The 24,385-nt window shown below is 40.8% G+C and overlaps 1 non-coding gene and 1 pseudogene across 1 annotated transcript; one reads left to right on the top strand and one right to left on the bottom strand.

Moving 5' to 3' along the window:
- The first annotated feature begins 641 nt into the window (after window positions 1-641).
- LOC118148679 (U6 spliceosomal RNA) lies at window positions 642-749 on the top strand. Its single transcript, XR_004735598.1, has one exon. It is a non-coding gene; the product is annotated as a U6 spliceosomal RNA (small nuclear RNA).
- Window positions 750-20,986: 20,237 nt separating this feature from the next.
- On the bottom strand, window positions 20,987-24,334 carry LOC100406298 (ATP-dependent RNA helicase DDX3X pseudogene; annotated as a pseudogene).
- Between the last annotated feature and the right edge of the window lie 51 nt (window positions 24,335-24,385).

Here is a 24,385-nt window from a genome sequence, read left to right as displayed (position 1 = left end):
ACAGGTACTTGCTACCATGTCCAGATAATTTTTGCATTTTTAGTAGAGATGGGGTTTCACCATGTTGGCCAGGCTAGTCTTGAACTCCTGACCTCAGATGATCCACCCACCTTGGCCTCTCGAAGTGCTGGGAACACAGGTATGAGCCACCCTTCCAGGCCTCTTGGTTTAGTTCTTTAAACAAGCCTCCTCCAGGCCATTCCTCCCCACCTCACTGCAAACTCCACCCATCAATCTGAGCTCTAGCCTCAACTCTTCAGATGAGCTCACCCCATCCCTGATCCTTCACTGTGCCTTCTCATAGAACTCTCTTCTTTTCTGGACATGTGTTAGGACATAGGTCTGATGCTGAAACAGAGGCACCTGATGACTTTAATATGACAGACATTTGTTTTTGTCGCAATCCGCTGTGGGCCTAAGCAGCCCAGGACTTGTCTGAGGCTCTGATGTTGGGAACCCAGGATCCTTCTGCATTGTTGGGCCCCCTAGCAGGCTTTAGGAGGACGCTCTGCCACATCCACATTCCAGCCAGTGGAAAGAAGAAAGAGAAAAGGGAGGAAACAGCCGCTCCTTATAGGAGCATGACCCAGGAATTGCACTCATTACTTTTACTAACCTTTTACTGATCAGAACTTGGTCTTGTGCTAGCTTCTGTAGCACATATACTAAAATTGGAACCATAGAGAGAAGTTTAGCTATGGCCTTAGTGCAAGGATGACATACAAATTTGTGAAACGGAAGGAAGGAAGGAGAAAGGAAGGAAGGAAAGGAGAGAAAGCAAAAGGAAAAGAAGGAAAGAAAGAATGAACGAATGAACGAACTTGGTCACATGGCTACAGTCAGCTGTAAGGGAGGCTCAGAAAAAAGTAGCCTTTATATTGGCTGCCTTTGCCTACCTGTGTACTGAGCTCTGTTATTGTAGATCGAGTGAATGGATATGAGGACACCTAGTGGTCCCTGGAGCAGAACACCCAGCTTAGATTAATTAGTGTAATTATTGATTAATAGCCATCTACTTCACTAGAGTGTATCTCCACAAGAGCAGGAATCGTATGTATTTTTGCTCACCATTATTTCCTTACCGTCTATTTTGGACCTTAATACGTATTTGTTGAATACGTGAGTGAATGGATCAGGTCCCTACCTCTTGCTATCCCTGTCATGCTTGACACTCCAGCCCGATCACACCACTTGTGATTGCCTAGCAATGTATTCATTATCAATTACAAAGAAATTGCTGCTAATGCGGTCAACACAAATAGTCATCTCACTGTTGCTTACATTTCTTTGGTGAGTTTTCAAGGGATAAACATTTTCACACGTGTCTTTATTTATACTTCCCATTTTGAGATTTGACATGACCATTTCTGATAGCATCACCTGAGGTGCATGAAGAGCTTGACACAGCTGATTTCAGTCAAAAAATAAGGGCCAATGGAAAAAAGACTCAAAAAGCAAAAACAAGCAAACAAACAAAAAGGGCCAAGTTAGGCAGGAACTTGCCTAACACGCGCAGGAGCTTGCTTGCTGAGGCATGGAATAGACACTGAATTAGGGAATTCATGCAATTCTACATGAGTGCTGTTTCTCAAACCTCAGCCTTCCAGGAGAGTTGGGAAGCAAAGAGTTAAATATTAAATTCCCTGTTTAGACTCTAGAAGGATGGTATTTTAAGTTGCTATTTAACTGAATATCCATGAATTTTAGCAGTCACTAGAGATTAATATTGTATTGATAAACTAATAATGAATGAATGCAATTCAATAAATTAGGTATGGCTGGGCGTGGTGGCTCATGCCTGCAATCCCAGCACTTTGGAAGGCTGAGGTGGGCAGATCACCTGAGGTCAGGAGTTCGAGACCAGCCTGACCAACATGGTGAAACCCTGTCTCTACTAAAAATACAAAAATTAGCTGGACATGGTGGCAGGTGCCTGTAATCCCAGCTACTCAAGAGGTGGAGGCATGAGAATTGCTTGAACCAGGGGGGCAGAGGTTGCAGTGAACTGAGATCACACCACAGCACTTCAGCCTGGGTGACAGAGCCAGACTCTGTCTCAAAAAAAAAAAGGAAAAAAGAAAAAAAGTTAAAATAAATTAAGTATGAGTTAAAAAAAAAAAAAAAGACGTGGTGTGAATGATGGCCACCTCACCCATAACAGCCACCCAGCCACCCACTCCACCATCGTCACCAGGTACAGATGTTATGCTCATCATTATCATATTGTAATAATAAGAATATAAAGAATATAAAATAATATATTTAATATGGACTGTCTTAATGAAGCATATGAAAAATGGAAATCGTATATGAAGGTGGTGGGCTTTATTATTGTCATTTTAACACTCCTTTTTTTAATGCATTCATATTGTTGCTAATTAAATGAAATTATAGCACTATTACCATCACCAAAACATAATTACCACCACGAATCCTGTTAGCAATGCTCTGTTAAAAAGTATCTAAGACCTGTTAGATACTATTGGTAATGGAGGAAAGAAGATGGGATTGTTCTAAACATAAGCAGAAATATGGCCAATCGGTGGAAGACACATTTTTCTGTATAAGATTCATTTCTAACTCTCAGAGCCAAGAGAGGAAGCAGTAATTCAAGGCAAGGGAAGTGAAGAGCTTCTGTTTCCCTAGTGTTCATAAGCTGGCCTGATCCGGATATAACTGCTGATGAGAGCAGCCTGCTTTCAGGCAAAAAAGTACACATCAGGCTTTGGCGTACAGATTACTAAGGATTAGTACTCGAGAGTTCAGTTGTTTTGCTCTTGGTATAACTTGGGCATGAGATAAAAGACTGAGAGTAGCTTCTTAAATTGTCCAGCGGCTGTGCAGAGATGCATTTGACTGTAGGTAGGTCCACCAATCCATATATACTTCCTAGTAATTGTCTAGTTTAGCATGCTTCTCTTTCATGATGCTGATATTTTTAGCAGGTATCATGGAGTGAATGTATCCCCAAATTCATTTGTGTGGCTTCCCCCAAATTCCTATGTTGCAATCCTAATCCCCGCTGTGATGGTATTAGGAGCTGGTGTCTTGTCAGTGGTAATGAAGTTGTAAGGGTGGAGCCTTTATAAATGGGATTAGTGCCTTATAAAAGAGACCTCAGAGAGTGTCCTTCCCTTTCCACCATACGAGGACACAGCAGTGAGAAGCTGTCTATGAACAAAGCAGTTGGCCGTCAACAGATAATGAATTTGCTGGTGCCTTGATCTTGGACTTCTTAGTTCCAGAATTGTGAGAAATAAATGTCTGCTGCTTGAGCCACCCAGTCTATGGTATCTTGTTATACTAGTCCATATGTACTAAGACAGTGGGGTTCAATTGTACTCACTTTTTTTTTTTTTTTGAGATGGAGTTTCACTCTTGTTGCCCAGGCTGGAGTGCAATGGCATGATCTTGGCTCACTGCAACCTCTGCCTCCCAGGTTCAAGTGATTCTCCTGCCTTAGCCTCCCCAGTAGCTGGGATTACAGGCATGCACCACCATGCCCGGCTAATTTTGTATTTTCAGTAGATACAGGGTTTCTCCACGTTGGTCAGGCTGGTCTCCAATGCTTGGTCTCAGGTGATCTGCCCACGTCAGCCACCCAAGGTGCTGGGATTACAGGCGTGAACCACCATGTCCGGGCAATTTTACTCACTTCTTAATTCAAATTACTGAATTTTCAAGTTCAACTCCTGTATGAGTAACATATATTCCTATAGATGTTGAGTGCAGCTGAAGGTGCAAAACAAGAAAAAAGAAAGGAAAATTAGAAAAAGAAAAATACTTGGCAATATTGTTGGGGAGAGAAGAGATTATTCTGGAGAAGGGAAGGAGGTTTTGGTGGATGGAAGTTTTTCGCCAGTAAGAGGGGACTGTGCACATGAGCACGTGCCATGAGTGTGCATGTGGGAGGTCCACAGGGGCTGGTGGGTGTGCTAGACAACAGGGGCTAAGAAAAGAAAGTAGAAGTGTGACATAACTGCCTCCGTCACAGTTGCAGTTAGGGTGCCACGCGAGCCTGTGTGCACACAGACACTTGGACAAAGGCTGTCACCTTTAACTTCTCCTGGTTTAGCCTGGTTGGACTTGTCTAGCCTGCTCTGTTTCTGACTCTTCCTTTCCTCATTAAATATAGACCTACTCTTATTAGAAGTAGGAAGAGGAAAAATAGACAAAGGAGGAGAAAAATACTAGATGAAGTCTCAGGTATTATAGGCATGAGACCTGGAAACTGGAGACTCCTTTTGGGACAGAGCTGTAGCAGCAGACCCAACTATGGAAGAAGGGAACTGTGGCCTGGTGGTGGCATGGTGACCAGAGATTTTGGTGTTGGTAGGCAGGTGGCAGGAGCTCCACAAGCTACTAGAAATGCACCTAGGAAGTAAGGTATATGTGAGTGATGGGAACTTGATTCAGAGGGTGATGCTCAGTTCTAACATGTCAATTGCATACATCAAAGGGACTGCAAATTCAGATATAAGGGGGCCAGACAGAGTAGGAGGTAAGGAGGGATATGATTGTGGTGAACAGAACACAGACACAGTTTAAATTTACCATGTGGGAATATTGAACCAATGCTGTCAGATGTTATGATTTTTCTTCTCCTTTTTTTAAACTAATTTTATTATTTTGTTACATAATTGTTAGCTATAACTTTAGGCTTTTGAAAATCACCCACATTAATGCAGTTATAGTAATCAATTCACTTCCCCTTTGTATGCTATTCTATTACATGAAAATGCCTTGATTTTTTTGTCCGTCTGACTATTATAGACAAAGCTGTTTGAATTTATTTGTAGATGTCTCCTGGTTCTGCCAGAAGAATTTTTCTAATTACTAACATTTTTTTCGTATCTCAAAATCCTTTCAAAATCTTGTGAGCCTATGGGCCCCACATGTTTTTAAATGTATAACAAGTACATAGGTTTGCAAAGGAAACAAATGCAGAGAAAAAAATTGAACTAGAATCATCAAAATACAAAAATTAAATATGAAAAAATTAAACTAGATCCCTGGTTGGTGTCTTGGGGAAAAAAAAGAAAAAAATTGAACTAGAATAATGAAATAAAAAAGAAAGCATTTTTAAAAAGAAATAGATATGCTTTTTATTAGGGCACTAAGTAACAATATCTACTGGAGGGTGTAAGAGATGTAATTTTGAAGTAGTGATAAATGTGGAAGAAATTTTTATGTATTTGCAACAACTATAAATGGAATTTGACATTACCTATAATATTTATTGTTTACAAAGTCACAGGCCCTGCTAATATTGTGGTTTGTCGCCTACCTTCATAAACAAAGGAAATGGTTAAATTTAGTTAGAAGTTGGTGCCAATGAGGATGGAACTATTAGCCATCCAACTTATCAGACCCTCTGAATTCTATCCATAGATTCACTCAGGATCTGTGTACTGGAGGTTACAAACCACTACTCTGGATTACATACCCAGGAGTGGAATTGCTGGGTCATAAGTTATATACATATTCATCTTTACTAAATAGTGCCAGACTGTTTGATAGCAGTGTATGAGGTTTTCCTGACCGATTTTTTATTATTGCCCATATGGTCTGATGGGTGTGAAGACACATTTTTATATCTTTCATAACAAACCCATTGAAAGGTGGTGGAAGTTGAATGAGGTGAGCAAAGGAAACAATCTACTTGACGGCGTTCCCACTTGGTTTGATCTTCAGATTTTTCAAGAGAAGGGGTAAATTAGATTTATGTGAAAACTTAATCATAAAATGTTGGCAATTGATTTTAAAAGTTTAACAGCACCATGTGGGACATTATTGTACCTGCCAAGCAACCCTTACACATCCCACGGCCCCTGAAACTCCACATGTCAAAAATGGAACTCCATCTGTAGTCCCTATTTCAGCAAGTGGTGCCATAGACTGCCAGGAACCCAAGCTCGGAAGGTGGGCATGAGCCCTGACTCCTCCTCTACTCCACTCCTCACTTTTGATATGTGACTTTGCCATATGGATTTAGCCTCCTGAAATCTCTGTCTCTTCTATTTGTTCCCTTTCTTTATTCCTACTCTCAATGTCTTTTAGGTTTTCACAATTTCTTTGCTGATCTAACCTATCTCCCAGTCATTTCTCACCCATTCTAATACTTTTGTGACCTGTCTAAAATAAAAATTGAAGGAAGTCATTGCATTGAAGCTCTACCTTCTAAATTCCCATCTTCCCCAACTCCCTATAGAAGTAAGTGTGGTTTAGCATGTGTAGCTCCATATACTGACTTCTGCCTGCGTCTCCAGCCTCATTCCTTACAGTGCCTTCCTCCTTGTTTGTGCTCTAGACAATGAATCATCCACAGCTCCTCTAGGGGTCATGCTGTTTCATTACTCTCTTCCTTTACTCTCTTTACTCTTTTTAAACTAGAATAAATACCCTTTCCTTTTTGTATTAGGATGTGTTCAGATGTAAGTAACACAAACCTCAACTTAAATGGACTTAACTAATGTTATGATTTGAATGTGTCTGCCAAATTTCATGTGTTAGAAACTTAATCTCAAAATTCATAGGTTGATTGAAGGTGAGGCCTTTTGGGAGGAGTGTAGAATTAGATAAGGCTGTCAGGGTAGGACTCCCATAATGAGACTGCCGGCTTTATAAGAGGAAGGGAGATCTGGCTTGACATGCATGCGCTTTCCCTCTTGCCATGTATGTCTTCCGTCATTTTATGATGCATCAAGAAGGCTCTCGCCAGATGCTGGTGCTGTGCTTTTGGACTTCTCAGTCTCCAGAATTGTGAGCTAAATAAACTTCTTATTTATTTATTAGACAGGGTCTTGTTCTGTCACACAGGCTAGAGTGCAGTGCTGTGAACATGGCTCTCTGCAGCCTCAATATTCTCAAGTGATTCTCCCATCTCAGTCTCTTGAGTAGCTGGGATCACATGTATGTGCCACAGTGCCCAACTATTTACAGAATATTTTGTAGAACTGGGGTCTCACCACATTGCCAGGTTGGTCGTTATAGGCATGAGCAACTGTTCTTGGCCAACTTCTTTTTTAAATAAATTACCCAGTCAGTAGTATTCTGTTATAGTAGCATAAAATGGACTAAGGAGATTCATTGTCTTATGTAAGTGGTAGGGCAGGCTTCAGGGTTGGTCAGATTCAATGACTCAGTGATGTCACCAGGAACCGAGATTCCTCCTTTTTTTCTTTTTCTTTCTTTCTTTTCTTTTTTTTTTTTGAGATGGGGTTTCACTCTGTCACCTAGGCTGAAGTGCAATGATGCGATCATGAGTCACCACAGCCTCAACCTCCTGGGCTCAAGTAATCCTTCTACCTCAGCCTCCTGAATAGCTAGGACTACAGGTGTGTGCCACCATGTCCAGTTAATTTTTAAAAGTTTTTTGCTATGTTGCCCAGGTTGGTCTCTAAACTTGGGACTATTAAAAAATCATGCACCATTCTATTTATAAAAAAATTTTGACACAGGGCCTCATTCTGTTGCCTAGGCTGTAGTGCAGTGGCCTGATCATAGCCTACTGAAGCCTTGACCTCCCCAGGCTCAGGTGATCCTCTCACCTTGGCCTCCTGAGTAGCTGGCACTACAGGCCAGCACCACCATGACTAGCTAATTTTTTAAATTTTTTTGTAGAGATAGGGTTTTGCCATGTTGCCCAGGTTAGTCTCAAACTCTTGGGCTCGAGCAATCTGCTGACCTTAGCCACCCAAAGTGCTAGGATTACAAGTGCAAGCCACCACACCCAGCCATTATGCATCATTCTTAAGGGCACAGATACTACAGCTGACTGAAGTTCTGTGTCCTGTTTCTACATAGATGGAAAAGCCTGTATGCTAATTATTTATTTATTTACTTTTGAGACGGGGTCTCCCTCTGTCACCCTACATTTGAAGCTCACCAGTGAAAGTTAAAAATTGCATGACCTTGGGCAAGTTATTTAAGCATTTTTCCTTGGTCCCTACCTGTAAGATGGTTATGATATTCAAAGTGCCAGTCATAAGGTTTTTGTGAGGTTTAAATCAGTTGCCGTATGTACAGTACCCAGGACTACGTGGCAGAAATGCAGGACACACTATGCATAGTAGACAGAACAGGATGTTCCCTCAAAGACGCCCACATCCTAAGCCTAGTGTCTGTGAATATATGTTACACAGCAAAAGGAACTTTGCAGTTATAATTAAGGTCATAGGCCTTAAGACAGGGAATATTACTCTAGATTGTCCAGGTGGCACAGTCTAATCACATGATCCGTTAAGAGCAGAAGACTTTTGCTGCTAGCCAGACTTTTGATGCAGTAGAAAGAGAAGTCAGATTCCAAGCATGAGAAGCATTTGCGTCACCATTGCCAGCCCTGAGATGTAGGAAGCCACATGCAAGGACTGGCCCCTTTTGGCTCTCTGAGCAGCCTGATGGTGGTTGGCAAGAATATGCTTTGCAAAAGGCAGCAAAAAGGAAGCCAAGGAGAAAGCGGTTGATAACATTTTTTAAGAAGATTGGTACAATATGAAACACCAGCTATGTTCAACCTAAGAAATATTGGTAAAACTCTAGTCCCAGGGACACAAGGAACCAAAATTGCATCTGTTGGCCTCAAGGCCTGTGATGCCGAGGTAAGCCTTGCTGAGTTGAAGAATGATGAAACTGCATTTAGAAATTTCAAACTGATTACTGAGAATGTTCTGGGCAAAAACCACCTGCCCAGCTTTCATGGCATGAATCTTATCCACGACAAAATGTGTTTCACGGTAGTTCATGAATGAAGCTCATGTTATGTTCAGGCTACCTGTGGTTATTTGCTTCATTTGTTCTGTGTTGACTCAGCAATCGGTTTGCATCATGCTTATGCTCAGCACCAGCAGGTTTTTCAAATCCAGAGGAAGATAATGGAAATCATGACCCCAGAGGTGCAGACAGATGTCTTAAAAGGGGCAATCAATAAATTGATTTTAGACAGCATCAGAAAGACATAGAAAGCCTTGCCTGTCTAGTTACCCTGTCCATGATGTCTTCATTAGAAAAGTAAACATGTGCCAGGCGCAGTGGCTCACGCCTGTAACCTCAGCACTTTGGGAGGCTAAGGTGGGTAGATCATGAGGTCAAGTAATTGAGACCGTCCTGGCTAACATGGTGAAACCCTGTCTCTATGAAAAATACAAAAAGTTAGCTGGGTGTGGTGGCACGTGCCTATAGTTGCAGCTATTTGGGAGGCTGAGGCAGGAGAATCATTTTAATTCAAAAGGCGGAGATTGCAGTGATCACACCACTGCACTCCAGCCTGGAGCAAGACTCCATCTCAAAAAGAAAAAAAAAAAAAGAAAAGAAAAGTAAACATGCTAAAGAAAAGAAGCCCAAATTTGAACTGAGAAAACTCAGAGAGCTTCATGGTGAAGGGAACAGTCCTGGAAGAGCTACTGGGGATGAGACGGGTGGGGAAGTTAAACAAGCAGAGAGATATGAGCCTCCAGTTCAAGAACCTGTTTAATATTCGGACTTTTGATGGTGACAAAAGCCTTACTTGTTGTGTGTGAGAAGGAGAACTAGAGAGTCCCCTAGGAGCTAAAGGCAACACTGTCTGGCAGTCAGTGAGGAAACAGGGGCCTGAAGAAGCTTGGAAGTGGACTTTCCCCCCAAGGCTTCCTGAGGAGAGTCCAGGCAGATGGACAACTTGATTTTGTACTTGTAAGACTCTGAGTGTGGAACTAGTTGAGCTCACCGGATTTCTGACTCCACAGAAATATGAGGTAATAAGTCTGTGTTGTTTTAAGCTGCTAGTTTTGTGGTCACTTGCACAACTAAGTTATTATGTAAGCATCAGCATTATATAATAGCATCATCATCACTTCCATGTGCCCCAAGCACAGACTCCTAGCTAACAAAAATCGCAAGGATCAAAAGGAGAGAGTTTGTGGCTGGGCGTGGTGGCTCACGCCTGTAATCCCAGCACTTTGGGAGGCCGAGGTGGACAGATCACGAGGTCAGGAGATCGAGACCATCTTGGCTAACTCGATGAAACCCCCTCTCTACTAAAAACACAAAAAAATTAGCCAGGCTTGGTGGCACACACCTGTAGTCCCAGCTACTCAGGAGGCTGAGGCAGAAGAATTGCTTGAACCTGGGAGATGGAGGTTGCAGTGAATCAACATCGCGCCTCTGCTCTCCAGCCTGGGCGACAGAGGGAGTTTCCGTCTCAAAAAAAAAATAAATAAAATGAGAGTGTTTGTATGCAGAAAAGCTATCTTGGAAAACACAGTATGTAGTTTTAGCTTCCTGAAGATTAAATCACACTCTGCATACAGACAGTAATTTCCCATAGTACACCTTTCCCCTTACAACACTAAAGAACTGAATGTGCGTGTCTCCTCATCAGTGCCCATTTTCTAAGGCTATGTTGGGAAGCTCTCCTACTTTGGCCTCAAAAGAAGTCTACAGGCTTTTAAAACTTTTGGGATTTTGGGGTTGGGGTTACTCAGGGGATTATGATACTTTAACAGCAGTGGCAAACATATAGAGATTACAAAGTTTAGAAAATATCATAATGTTCTTATAAATGTTACCTTAACATTCTTCTCAGAAGGTAACTGGAAGCCCATTTGAATTTGATTCTTTTCTCACTTTTAGAAAAAGAACATGCTCACTTCCTTATTCGAATGCAGCCCTCAGAGGCCCTTAAAACAGAGCAATGGCCATGTAGGTGACTCACATTTTCGAGGAACTCCAGAAATCATGATTGTCTGAGCATATCTTCACACTCCACGCTTAGGTTTCCCTCATCCTGCTAAGGCTTCTTTTAGGTTATTGATATGGATCAGTTTTAATTTTAGTGGTCTGAACCCACTAAAATGGTCAAGTGATGGCCAGGCTCACCCTGCAATTTTACTCTAATAGCTTAATTTCCTTACCTTATGTTTTATTCTCTGTTAAAGTAATCCAGGGGATGAGGTGTTAGCATAAGTTATTCTTCAGTGTAACTATGTGGAATGGAAGGGATAGAAAAGGGAGAAGCAAGAGCAGTGAACATCTGAGGAGCAGAAAGAGGCTCCAGCTAGAGGTAAAGGCATGCATTCACTTTCTGGGATCCAGCCTGCCATGATTACCTTCTCAGCCGTCAGTACTTCATGAGCCTAAGAGCAGCTAGTAGTCCTGTTTGAAGAGGATACTTCCCCAGGTTTAGGCTTGAACAAATATGCCTGGGAGACTCCTATGTCTCTAGCACATTAGGTAGATGTTCCAGGAAACACTGCTAGGACAGCCTTTCTTTTGATTCCTTGTAAGAGTGAAAAAAAAAAAAAAAAAAGAAAAAAAAAACCCCAAGAACCAAAAACCTGGCCAGGCTTAGTGGCTCATGCCTGTAATCCCAGCACTTTGGGAGGCTGAGGCGGGTGGATCACTGGAGGTCAGGAGTTGGAGACCACACTGGCCAACATGGTAAAATTCAGTCTCCACTAAAAATACAAAAATTAGTTGGGCATGGTGGCATGCACCTATAATTCCAGCTACTTGGGAGGCTGAGGCAGGAGAATTGCTTGAACCCAGGAGGTGGAGTTTGCAGTGAGCTGAGATCACACCATTGCACTCCAGCCTAGGTGACAGAGAGAGACTCTGTATTAAAACAAAAACAAAAACAAAACCCTAAAATATTACAACACAGATTATGCTGAACACATTCCCATTATCTGCTAGAGTGGGCCATTAAAATGAATTTCTATTTTATTTTCCTCATGATAGTTTTAATTATATTAAACTGATACAGGGGAAACTTCTGGATTATAACTTTAATTTCTACGTTAAACCTAAACTTTCTGCTACTCATGAACTTTAGCTTTTGAAAATATCATCCACTGCAAAACCTTTATGGAGAAAAATTTAAGTTTACTAGAGAATGTATTAGAGTTCTCCAGAGAAACAGAAGCAAAAGGATACTTACATATCTACACCTATTTATCTATCTAGAAAGAGTTTTTTTTTTTTTTTTTGAGATGGAGTCTTGCTCTGTCACTTGAGCTGGAGTGCAGTGGCACGATCTTGGCTCACTGCAACCTCTGCTTCCTGGCTTCAAGCGATTCTCCTGCCTCAGCCTCCAGAGTAGCCGGGATTACAAACATGCCACAACGCCCAGCTAATTTTTGTATTTTTAGTAGAGACAGGGTTTCATCATGTCGGTCAGGCTGATCTCAGACTCCTGACCTCAGGTGCTCTGCCCATCTAAGCCTCCCAAAGTGCTGGGATTACAGGCGTGAGCCACTGTGCCCGGCCAAACGAGATTTGTTACAAGATACTGGCTCATGCAATTATAGAGAATGAGAAGTCTCACAGTTTGCTGTCTGCAAGCCGGAGACCTAGGAAAAGCCAGTGATGTAGTTCAAGGCCTAAGAACCGGGAGTGCCAAGGCCAGGAAGTTGATGTTTCAGCTCAGCAATCAAGCAAAGAGAAGATTAATCTCACCTTCCTCCACCTTCTTGTTCTATTTAGGCCTTCAACAGATTGAATGATGTCCACACACATTGGGAAAGACCATTGTCTTTACCGAGTCCACCAATTCAAATGCTAACCTCTTCTGGAAACACCCTCATAGACAAGCCCAGAAATAATGTTTAATCAGATATATCTGGGTATCCTGTGGCCCAGGCCCAGGCAAGTTGGTGCGTAAAATTAACTATCACAAAGGATATGGAAAAACAGCTGAAGAAATGAAGAAATCTAACATATTTACAGAAGCAAGTCCTTGATAGAAAGATGTGAATTCTCCATAAATTAAATTATAAATTTAATGCAGTTCTAATCAAAATCCCAACATGATTATGTGGAACTTAACAAACAGATTCTAAAAACTTGTAGCCACGACATTCTAAAAAAGAAGCAGGAGGTGGGGATTTCTCTATCAGATATAAAGACACTTTTAAAAAGCTATATAAATAAAATTGTACTATTGACACAGTATAGATAATTAGATCTGGGAACAGATTATATTTATAGGAACTTTCCATATACCAGATGGAAAAGGGTAAATTCAATAAATGGGGTTGCCAAGATTTACCTTCCTTATGGAAAAAAATAAAATGAGATGTCAAATTCACATTTTTCAGTAGGTAAATTTCCAAAAAAGTTAAATTTCAAATGGATTAAATGTGAAAAGCAAAACTTCAAAACTACTCTAAGAAAATCAGGAGAACAGCTTTATGATCTCAGAGAAAAATATTAGGCAAACAAAACAAAAACAACAAAAGTATAAAATAAAAAAAAGATGTATAAAATTTAAAAAAAAGATAAATTTTGCTACATCAAAAACTTCCAACTTTGCTTGGGTGCTGTGGCTCATGCCTGTAATCCCAGCACTTTGGGAGGCTGAGGCAGGTGAATCACTTGAGCTCAGGAGTTTGAGACCAGCCTGGGCAACATGGCGAAACCTTGTCTCTACTAAAAATACAAAAATTAGTCGTGCATGGTGGTCCCAGCTTCTCAGGATGCGGAAGTGAGAGGTCAGTTTGAGCCCAGGAGGCAGAGGTTGCAGGGAGCCAGGATTGTGCCACTGCACTCTACCCTAGGGGAGAAAGCCAGACCTTGTTTCAGATACCACCACCACCACCACCAACAACAAAAACTTCCAACTTTTATTGTCAAAAGAAAAAAACACCATTAACAAAGGTAAAAGTGTCTGTCTGAGAGATGTTTTCAGTTACCATAACAAACAATTGATATCCAGAAAATGTTTCTTGAAATTTTATAAATTGATTAGCAAAGTTAAAAAAATCAAATGGGACAGGCAATAGGCCATTCTTAGCCTCTGGGTCTCGGCTTAAAATTCACTACCTATCGGAACCTTGACTTTCAATCTGGGTAATTATGTCACAACAGTTTTCACTCTTAAATCATTTTTTCCTTATTGAACACCTGGACAGTGAGCTTCTGGAGAGGAGGGAACGAATCTGAGGTGTTTTTTTTTCTCTCTACTTTTGAGTCTCAGTTTCTTGCAATAATAGGTGTTCAATAAATGCATGCCATAAGACTGATGGAGTAAATGAATTTACCTGAGTCTCTCCTTGGCCTCTGTGTACTGCACAGGCATAGCCCTGTCTTTGCTGTGCAAATTTACAGGATGGATGTTGGAACTCACGATTAAATTCATTTCAGGTAGCAAGTTGAGGAATGGTCTGGTCACTCCTTGCCCTCACGTTTTCTCCCCTGGCCTAGGAGATTACGTTTCCTCAGGAGAGGTAAACTGAATCTATTTATTTAACACATGGGGTGATTCCAGGCCCACTTGGTCTTTCCAAACCTCTTTCTGGTAATCCAGTTTTCCAGTTGCTGTGGCAGGTTCTGAGCTTTGTTATTTGCTACCGAAAATACCATCTCTACCCAACAATTACAAACTGTTGAGCATTTCTATATCTTTGTGTCCTGGAGAATGGAACCTCTGCTTGTGTCCAGAGATATCATGCTATGTATTTTTTTCCTGCTGCTTATAGGATAAAGGCCAAATTCCTTGGCATGCCAAATCAAGCCCCTGAAGGATCTGGCCTGCTCACTTCTCTAGGCTCCTGTGCCACCTGATTGCTGTTATAATCTGAATGTTTGTGTCCCTTCCCAGTTTAAAATGTTGAAACCATAACCTCCAATGTGATGGCGAGGGAATGTAATTAACTTCTCTTCCTGGGCCCACAAGGGAGCGTGGTTTTAAAGGCAAGAACTTCCTAGCGACAGGCCTGACTTGCTTTCTTTCACGTCTCCATCTGGGAGCTTAGAGGTCTTTGTTTCACTTTCATGCCCTTGGGAAGAAAGACTGCCCAGAAATCAAATATCAACCACTCCAGTGGACGTTTAAAGGAACTCCTTTCCTAGGACAGAAAACTTGAATAGGGCAGGAATAAGTCCCAGGTTAAAAGTCCCCTTCTCTCTCATCTGTTCGAACTCCATCTCTGGATCCCCTCCCATGACAACAGTGTGGGAGCTCACTCACTCTATTTCTTTTTCCCTTTCTGCTTAAATAAATCGCTTTCTGCAAAACTCTTTGGGGTCCGATATTTACTTGAACGAGCTCACCATGCTTGGTGGGGTCCTCTCCCCCATTCTTGGGGTAGTGAGGAACCAAGGGCCTGGAAGAGCACATCCTATTGGGGAGCAACCTGAGCCCATTGTCCGCAATTCATTCACAATGGTTTTAGGAGGTGGGGCTTTTGGGAGGTAATTAGGTATTGAAGGTGGAGTCCTCATATGAATGGGATTAATGCCATTATAAGAAGAGACATGTATAGCTTGCTTCCTCTCTCTCTGCTCCCCAGCACACCGGGACAAAACAAGAAGGTGACTGTCTGCTTTGCAGAAAGAGGGCTGTCACCAGACAGCAGCTGTGCACTTTGGTCTTTGACTTCCCAGCCTCTAGAACTGAGAGAAATATGTTACTTAATAGAAATGAATGTTTGGGGGATGGAGGAGAGACATGATAAAGAAAGGTGTCTTCGTGGATTATAAAGGAATTCAGTACGTTGGTAGGATAATGTGGGCATGAGGGAAGCAGGTATGCATGTGTATTTTGTGGGTGATGGGTGTGGAGGAAAGAAGTATAAAATAAAGCTGAAAAAATAGAGTCTAGGCTTTTAAAGACTTAAATTGAGGATTTGTGCTTTAACCTGTCAGCATTGGCAAAACATTGACAGATTGCAGCAGGGAAGAAATAGGAGGAGATTTGTGTTTTTAAAGATTTCCCTGTCCTGTCCCAGAAAGGCTGAAGCAAAGTAAATAAGTTAAAAATTGAATATATATTTTGAAAAAAGAGAAAAAAAAATTTAGGATGGACCCAAGGTAAGAGACTGGAGGCAGGTGGAGCAGCAGCTAAAATCTAGTTAAGTGAGGATGAAGGTGTCAACCTAAAGAACAAACAGAAGGAGATTCTCCAAAGATATCCAAATATTTATCCAAAGATTTATTCAGGAGTGCGTAGGTGATTTGTAAATGCAGAATGTGTGGGCTTTGGGGACCACAGATCTGTCCAAAGAGGTTCAGGCAGGGGGAAGCTTTTAAAGGCAAAAGAGAGAAGGACAGGTAATTTGTTTTGAAACAAAGAGAACAATGGTTACAGAGGCTCGTCTCAGGAGTTGACACTAGTTTATTAGTGGAGATAGTGTGTCAGGCAAGTGTTCTTGTGCATCCAGCTAGCCGTCCTTGTGACTCATGTAGCAAGCTGCAGTTTGGAAAGTCCTTGGCAAAAATTTTGGTTACAGGCATGTGTGCATAAAGCCCTTGAGAGAATCTTTGTAATAGTTATTATCATAGGTATGTGTGCATGACAGCCCTCCCTTTTTAACCTCCCGGTTTTATTTATTTATTTACTGTATGTATGTATGTATGTATGTGTGTATGTATTTATTTATTTTTTGAGACAGAATCTTGCTCTGTCACCCAGGCTGGAGTACAGTGGTGCAATTATATCTCATTGTAGCCTCAACCTCCTGGGCTCAAGTGATTCTTCCATCTCAGCCTCCCAAGTAGCTGGGACTGCAGTTGTGTACCGTCATGTGCTAATTTTTTATTTTTTGTAAAGATGGCGTCTCACTATGTTGCCATGCTGGTCTTGAGGCTTCAAGTGATCCTCTTGCATTGGAAAGTGCTGGAATTACAGGCATGAGTCACTGTGCCTTCCGTGTGTGTGTGTGTGTGTGTGTGTGTGTGTGTGTGTTTTGCTGGAGTCTGACGCACTGACTCCATTTTGATTCTGACAACTTTCACAAAATCAGAAGTGGGATTAGAGAGGACCACCCAAATTTAATTGATGCTCAGTAGCAGAATTGTCAGAAGTTGACGACCATTTGCATATGGCAATGATGAGGGAGATGGAGGTGTTGACGTGTATTCGGAGGTTAATGCTGAGTTTTGAACGAAAATATATGTCTTTGCAACCAACACCACAATAAAGATATAAAACATTTCCAGGCTGGGTGGAATGACTTATGCCTATAATTCCAGCACTTTGGGAAGCTGAGGCAGGCAGATCACCTGAGGTCAGGAATTTGAGATCAGCCTGGTTAACATGGTAAAGCCAGTCTCTACTAAAAAGACAAAAATTAGCCAGGTGTGGTGGCAGGCACCTTTAATCCCAGCTACTCGGAAGGCTGAGGCAGGAGAATTGCTTGAACCCAGGAGGCAGAGGTTGCAGTGAACTGAGATTGTGCCATTGCACTCTAGCCTGGATGACAAGAGCAAAACTCTGTTTCAAAAAAAAAAAAAAAAAAAAAAGATATAAAACATTCTCACTATTCCTCAAAAGTTTTCTTGTTCTCTTTCAAGTGAGCATCTGCCAATCCTGGGTCCAAGAATCCAGTGGTCTGTTTTCTGTCTTTGTACTTAGATTTTCCTTTTCTAGATTTCATATAAATGGAGTCATGTGGAATGCACTTGTTCACTAAGCATAATGCTTTCAGATTCATTCATATTGTATGTATTGGGAGTTTGTTTCTCTTTTGTTGCTGAGTATAATTGTCTGTTATAAAGATAGATTATCCATTTACTTTTTGACCGACATTTTGGTTTTCTTTGGTTTTAATGCTTATGAGTAAAGCTGCTATGAATACTTATTTGCATATCTTTGTATGAACAAATAACTTCTGAGTAAATACTTAGGAGTGGAGCTACTGGGTCATATGGGAAATATGTGTTTAATTCTAGTAAATTTTCAAAATATTTTCCAAATTGGCATACTTTACATTCTCACCAGCAATGTATAAACATACATTGTATGTGTGAATGTAGAGACAATCTACATTCTCTCTAATACTTGATATTGTCAGGGTTTGGTTTTAGCCGTTAGTAGGAATGCAGTGGATGCCATTGTGCTTTTAATTTGCAATAATGTTGAAAATTTTTCATGTCCTTATTGGTCATTCAAACACAATATCTTATCTTTTGAAGGATCTGTTCAAACCTTTTGCCTTTTAAAAATAGTTTTTTTTCTTATTACTGAGTTTTAATAAGTCTTTTTTTTTTTTTTTTTTTTTTTTTTGAGATAGAGTCTCACTCTGTTGCCCAGGCAGGAGTGCAGTGGTGCAATCTCAGCTCACTGCAACCTCTGCCTCCCAGGTTATGGCAATTCTTGTGCCTCAGCTTCCCAAGCAGCTGAGATTACAGGCACACACTATCATGCCTGGCTAATTTTCGTATTTTTAGTAGAGATGGGGTTTAACCATGTTGGCCAGGCTGGTCTTGAACTCCTGATCTCAAGTGATCTGCCTGCCTTGGCCTCCCAAAGTGCCACGATTACAGGCATGAGTCACTGTGTCTGGCCAGAGTTTTAATAATTCTTTAGATATTATGGATACAAGTCCTTTGTCAGATAAACATATTATGAATATTTTCTCCCTGTGATTTACCTTTTTGTTTTTAAAACAATGTCCCATGAAAAGCATACATTTAAAATTTTCCTTAAGTTTAATCTATTTTTTAAAAATAGTTTTTGTCTTTTGCCTTTCCCAAGGTCATGAAGATGTTCTCCAATGTTTTCTCCTAGCAGTTTTATCAATTTAGGTTTGGGTCTGGGATTATTTTGAATTAAAGGTATGAGGTGAATATTTTGTGGCTAGCATAGGTCAGAAATGTTGTGCCCTTCATGCACATATCCTCAGGAGACAGGAGAGAAGGAAGCCTCATTCCTGTGATGGATGGTGATATTTACACGCATGACCAGGAAGAAATCTATGTGGTATTTCCATAGCACCATTTGCATGTCCAGTTCCCCATCTACCATCCACCTAACACTTTTAAACTATATTAATCAGCAGCCAATCTATTTATTTATTTATATTCATCTATGTTTTTTGAGACAGAATCTCGTTCAGTCGCCCAGGCTGGAGTACAACGGCACCATCTTGGCTCACCGCAAACTCCGCCTCCTGGGTTCTAGTGATTCTCCCATCTCAGCCTCCCGAGTAGTTGGGATTACAGGTACCCGCCACTACACCTGGATAATTTATGTATTTTTGTAGAGACTGAGTTTCACCATGTTGGCCAGGCTGGTCTTGAACTCCTGACCTCTGGTGATCCGCCCTCCTTGGCCTCCCAAGGTGTTGGGAATACAGACATGAGCCACTGTGCCCAGCCCTTTATTTGTTAGAAAATGAATCAGTAATTTCAATTAGGAGCTGTGAAATGATGAGTTTGACATTCTTTCGTAAAGTAGGTCTGGCTGGCTCTCCTGAATATATTTCATGTTAGAAAGACAAGATGAATGCTTAAATCTTTCCTTTTACCAATTTTCAAAACAAGAATTTGGCTGAACAGCTTCTTTAGATGGTGTCAAGTGAGTATCCTCCACTCCAACTTTATCTTTTTTCAGTATTGCAAACTTTTAGGTTTTTACATATCCAGTGTATGCCATTTAAGTATGATCATTATTCTTTTATTCTTTTTGATGCTTATGTTATCACAATTATGTCAGTTAGTTCCCCTTCAACAGACTCCTGTGTCCTTTTGTTATGAGTCCATTCATCTTTGGAAACTTCCTTGTTTTTGAGCAAGGAATAAATACCCCAGACTCACCTGTGTCCTTATCGTCCTGCCTCTGGAATCAGTTCTCTAAGGCATTTAAAAAAATTATTATGTTTCTTTCCAAGGGAGTGGTACTGGAGACCAAAATCAGGATACAAGGAGTTTTTATTTTCTTGTCATTTTATGGATACATTTAAGCAAAATTAAAAACATTTTATGTGGCATTTGTTTTAAGCAGCAATGTTGTTCTGGATACCCTGTGCACCATATTGCTAGAAATGAAAATTGCCTTACTGAGTATCTAGTGTCAAGCATTTTACTACATGATTAAAGCATTTAATTCTCACATTAATGAACTTAGCTAGGGCTCTTATTGTCATTCCCATTTTAAAAATGAGAAAAATGAGACTGAGAGACTAAGCAACTTTCTTTGGGTCACACAGCTAGCAAGTATAGGGCAGGCGTGAGCCAGGCAGCTGGACTCCAGAACATGGGCTTATTAGCACCATACTATGATGCTATTCATTTGCTCAGAAGTATTCCTCATAGAAGACGTGGCAGGAAGTACCTTATGCAGGATCAATTGTCTTACACGGATTTGTTTTTTTTTTTTAGAAGCAAAATTTTTAAAATATGAAGAAACAGCGTTAGAAGAAACAGAAATTTTTTAAAAAGAATCAGAAAATAATTCCAAGTAGTCCTTTTTTCAGTCTTTTATATTGCTATTTATATACAAGTGTATCAAAACCTTGGTATGATTTAATTTGAAGTAGCCGATTTTGTTTTTATAACATTGAAAATTTATGATTACACTGCCAAATCTGGGTCTGCTTAATTTGACTTAAGAGTTTAATATGACTTAACATTGAAAGCTCACACCATCCTGAAATATATAATTTCACGCATATGATGACATTCAACATTCAAGTGCCGGTGTTTTTGTACTGTCTTTTGGTCAAGATTCTTTAAACTTTCAAAGAATCACTTTTAGGCTTACAAAAATAAATATTTGTCAAAATGTTCAATAATTATTACATAAAACTAACAGCAAAAAGTATCTAGAAATCTGTCGTGTGCAATAGTTTTCTTCCCAACTATCATTCCCATGGTCCCAAATAAATTTTAGAATCTAGTCCCATCCCCTTCCTAGACAAGCTGCATTCAACAATCTCCAAGAGACAAAATAAGATTGGAAGTCTAAGGACACGTACACAAGACATATATATATATGCTCTGATTGTGCAATCTAAAAGAAGTATTTTGTAAAAAGTTACAGGCAAAATGTACAAGGGCCTAAACCTAGACTAATTGAAGTAGCACTGTAACAAATGACCTCAATACTGTCAAGTGCACCTACTTAGTAATAGTTTTAGAACAAGGCACAATACACTTGAAAATATATTGCACTTCAGAAAATGTTTGCTATCTTCCTATACATTGTAAAAAGATGGAGCGTTCTGATCCCTGCATTCTGGCCATAAAATTAGCACAGAATGCAAAGTGGCAAAGGCATTTTAGTGGTGAACAATGCTCATCTTTGGCCAGATTTAGCATGAATGGACTATAAATACGATGGAAACCTATGCAACTAAAACTAACTAAATCTGCACTGTAGAGCAGAATTGACACCTTGTGCAGTTATGTTCATATTTACAACCTGTGTGATCTCAAAGATTTCAGTTTGTTACTCTTCTGGAGCCATTTTTACAAAGCCTATAGTAAGCCAGTTTAATATATCAATGCAGCTTGAGCAGAGTAATGTGAATCGGCATTTAAAATAAAGCCTGCTGCATTAATTCTTTCTGTTCATACCCTCTAGACCAAAAAACATCAACACTAGCATGTGTTATTAGATCAAAAATTATCCAGGGCCCTAATGAGGGCTTGTCATTGCTGTGATCAGCCATTCTGGCAGCAATTATGGCAGGCATTTAAAAAGTCTAAGTAGATGAATTCTCCTAAAAACCTATTTCAAGTTATCAGACCTTTAAACTTTCCCTGTAATAGTATGCCCACATTTGGCTAGCTCATTAACTAATTAATGATCTGCCTAAACGTTGAAAGAGAAATTGCTATATTTACTTGCAGTGACTTTGAAAACAGTGCTTTGAATGTATGCTTGTATTCATACATCACCTCATCATGATTGGAATGGCTTGTTTAAAGACTATCAGCTTCTAAATACCTATCCAGGATAGAGTGAGCAAATCAGAACTTCAGCTTACTACAGTTTGCCTCATTAGAAACTAATTCCACTAATATGCTTCAATATGTTTGTTGTTTGTTTTCCCCCAATGTGCAAGGATCAAAAGCCCTAATGCATGTTACCGCATAAGTTTTTCCTTATATTTAAGGATGAATTGATGATTCCTGTTAAGTTGTATCACACACATGTGCCACGGTTTGATTTTAGTTCAAGTTCAGTAAATTAATTTTGTCAAAACAATTGATATCTTGAATATTACTGAGCCAACAGGAATCAAAATAAAAAGTCTAAAGTTAAAGGCACAGCACATTAACAAACAAATAATCCTCAGTCACAAAATCATAAACGCAGTTTGGGATTGGGGTAGGCGGGAGGGGAGTTAATAAAAACTACAGCAATGAAGTCTTCAAATCACCTTCTGAATGGTGGTGCTGATTGCTCCTTTCATTTCTTCTTGTGACCTTGAGCTCCCTTAAAAAAAATTTCAGTGGAAAATCACAGGTGGTAATGTACTGTGAGTTCTTGACATTACACAAGGTATAGTCTGGCAGGGTGACCTACTGCAAAGCAGGCTCAGTTACCCCACCAGTCAACCCCGTGGGAATTATAATTTCCTCTATCTCCTTCACTGTTGTAAAAGCTTCCATGGCCACCTCCACCGAATCCTCTGCTGCTGCTGTGGCCACCGCTGCTGCTGTGGCCCCCTCTGCCACTGTGGCTGATGCTTGTGGGGCTGCTGCTTGTGGGGCTGCTGCTGAAGCTGGAACTGCTGTCACTGCTACTTTGTCTGTAGTCTCTGGCACCAAACCCTCCACTAAATCTGCGACTCTCAGGACATCCACACCTGCTACCCTCGTAGTGTTCATAAGCCATGTTTTCTAACCAAGATGGCACTTCCTGTTTAGCTTCAACAAGAAGATCCAACAAATCCTTATTAATATTTATGTTCCTCTCATTAAAGAATAAGGTTGCCAGGCCAAGGTTACCTACACGTCCTGTATGACCAATGTGATGTACATATTCTTCGGTATCACTTGGCAAGTCAAAATTGATAACATGTTTCACATTTGACATGTCCAGTCCCCTTGCTGCTACTGCTGTAGCCACTAGAATTGAGCCTTTTCCTGAGTGGAACTGGTGAAGGGCCTCTTTGCTATTCCTCTGAGAACTGCCTCCATGGATACTTGTACATGCGTATCCTTTATGGCATAAGAAATCCTCCAGAGAATCTGCACCCTTTTTGGTCTCCACAAACACTAAAGTCAGTAAATCCTTGCCTGTTGCATTTAGGAGGTCAAGCAGGAATGACCATTTGTCTGATTCTTCCACCCAAACTACTTGTGCTGATGTTTTCAGAGGTAGAGCCAACTCTTCCTACAGCCAAGAAGATATATTCATCAAAGAAATCACGAGTCAGCATCTGTATTTCCTCAGGAAAAGTAGCACTAAACATCATAGTGTGGCGGACACCCTTTGGAGGCATAGTATCTGTTCAACTATTCTATGTATCTGAGGCTCAAACCCCATATCCAACATCTGATCAGCTTCATCTAACACCAAGAATTTGCAAAAGTCTAATCCAATCTTTCCTCTTCTAATCATATCCATTAGACATCCTGGAGTGGCTACTAACAAGTGGCATCCACGTTCCAAGTCTAGAATCTGCTGACCAATATTGGTACCATCATAAACAAGGACTAACTCTAGATTGGTATGAACATTTTCTGGCTTCCTCACAGATCTGTATTGCCAACTCTCTTGTTGGTGCTAATACCAAGGAGATTGAGTTATTGCTTGCAGTGTCCATACCTTCCATTTTCCTTCATGGCCCTCAAAGCCTTGCCTGGACCATATGAATAACTCTGATTGAAGATGGGCAAGAGAAGTGCTGCAGGTTTTCCAGACGCTGTTTGGGCACAAGCCATCAAAAGTCTTTTTTCTCTAATAATAGGTATAGCATGCTTTTGCACTGGAGTCAGGTGAGTATAATGAGTAAGCTCAACGTTTCCCATGAAAATTTCTCCCATCTCAACATCACTGAAACTTTCAGTATGGGGAGGACAGTTGTTGCTTGTTGCCTCTAATGGAATGTCATCATATTTCTCAAAATTAATCTCAGTGTTGCCTCCAGAAAAGAGTTCCTGTTCCACTTGGTGGGAGTGGTTTTGACCAATCATCTTCATCTGATTTGTCATACCAGCGACTGTTTCCACCACGTCCAAATTTGCCAAAGCCATTTCTGTCACCACGGCTGTCAATGCCGTCATAATCACTCCGTCCATGATCATCAAACCTTCCCCTTGATCCACTTCCATGAACACTGAAGAAGCTAGACTTCGCTGCTTGAATCACTAAGAGATCCAAAACTGCTATATGCATCCTTATCTTTGCTAGAACTCCACCCTGAACTGTCTTTATCGTAGAAACCTTTAGTAGCTTCTTGATTCCTTAAATGAATAGGAATATAGTGCCCTTTGCTGGCTATACTACCGTCACTCTGATTATCTGAAGAGTTCAGGTCTAGGCCTGTAAACTGTTGGTCCAGTCCAAGCTCATTTTCCATCTCCACATGACTCATCCCTGGAGAGTACCGAGAACTCGGAGTCTTCCGCTGCTGACCGAGTGCTTGTTCCACCGCCAAGGCCCTCTCACGGGAGCACGGGCTCTGGAGCGGCGAGGCCACGGATCTAATACACCCGCTCGAACGCCTGCTACGTC

This window comes from Callithrix jacchus, chromosome 16 (genome assembly GCF_049354715.1).
Source record: "Callithrix jacchus isolate 240 chromosome 16, calJac240_pri, whole genome shotgun sequence".
NCBI lineage: Eukaryota > Metazoa > Chordata > Mammalia > Primates > Cebidae > Callithrix > Callithrix jacchus.
This window is presented reverse-complemented; position numbering and strand designations above follow the sequence as displayed.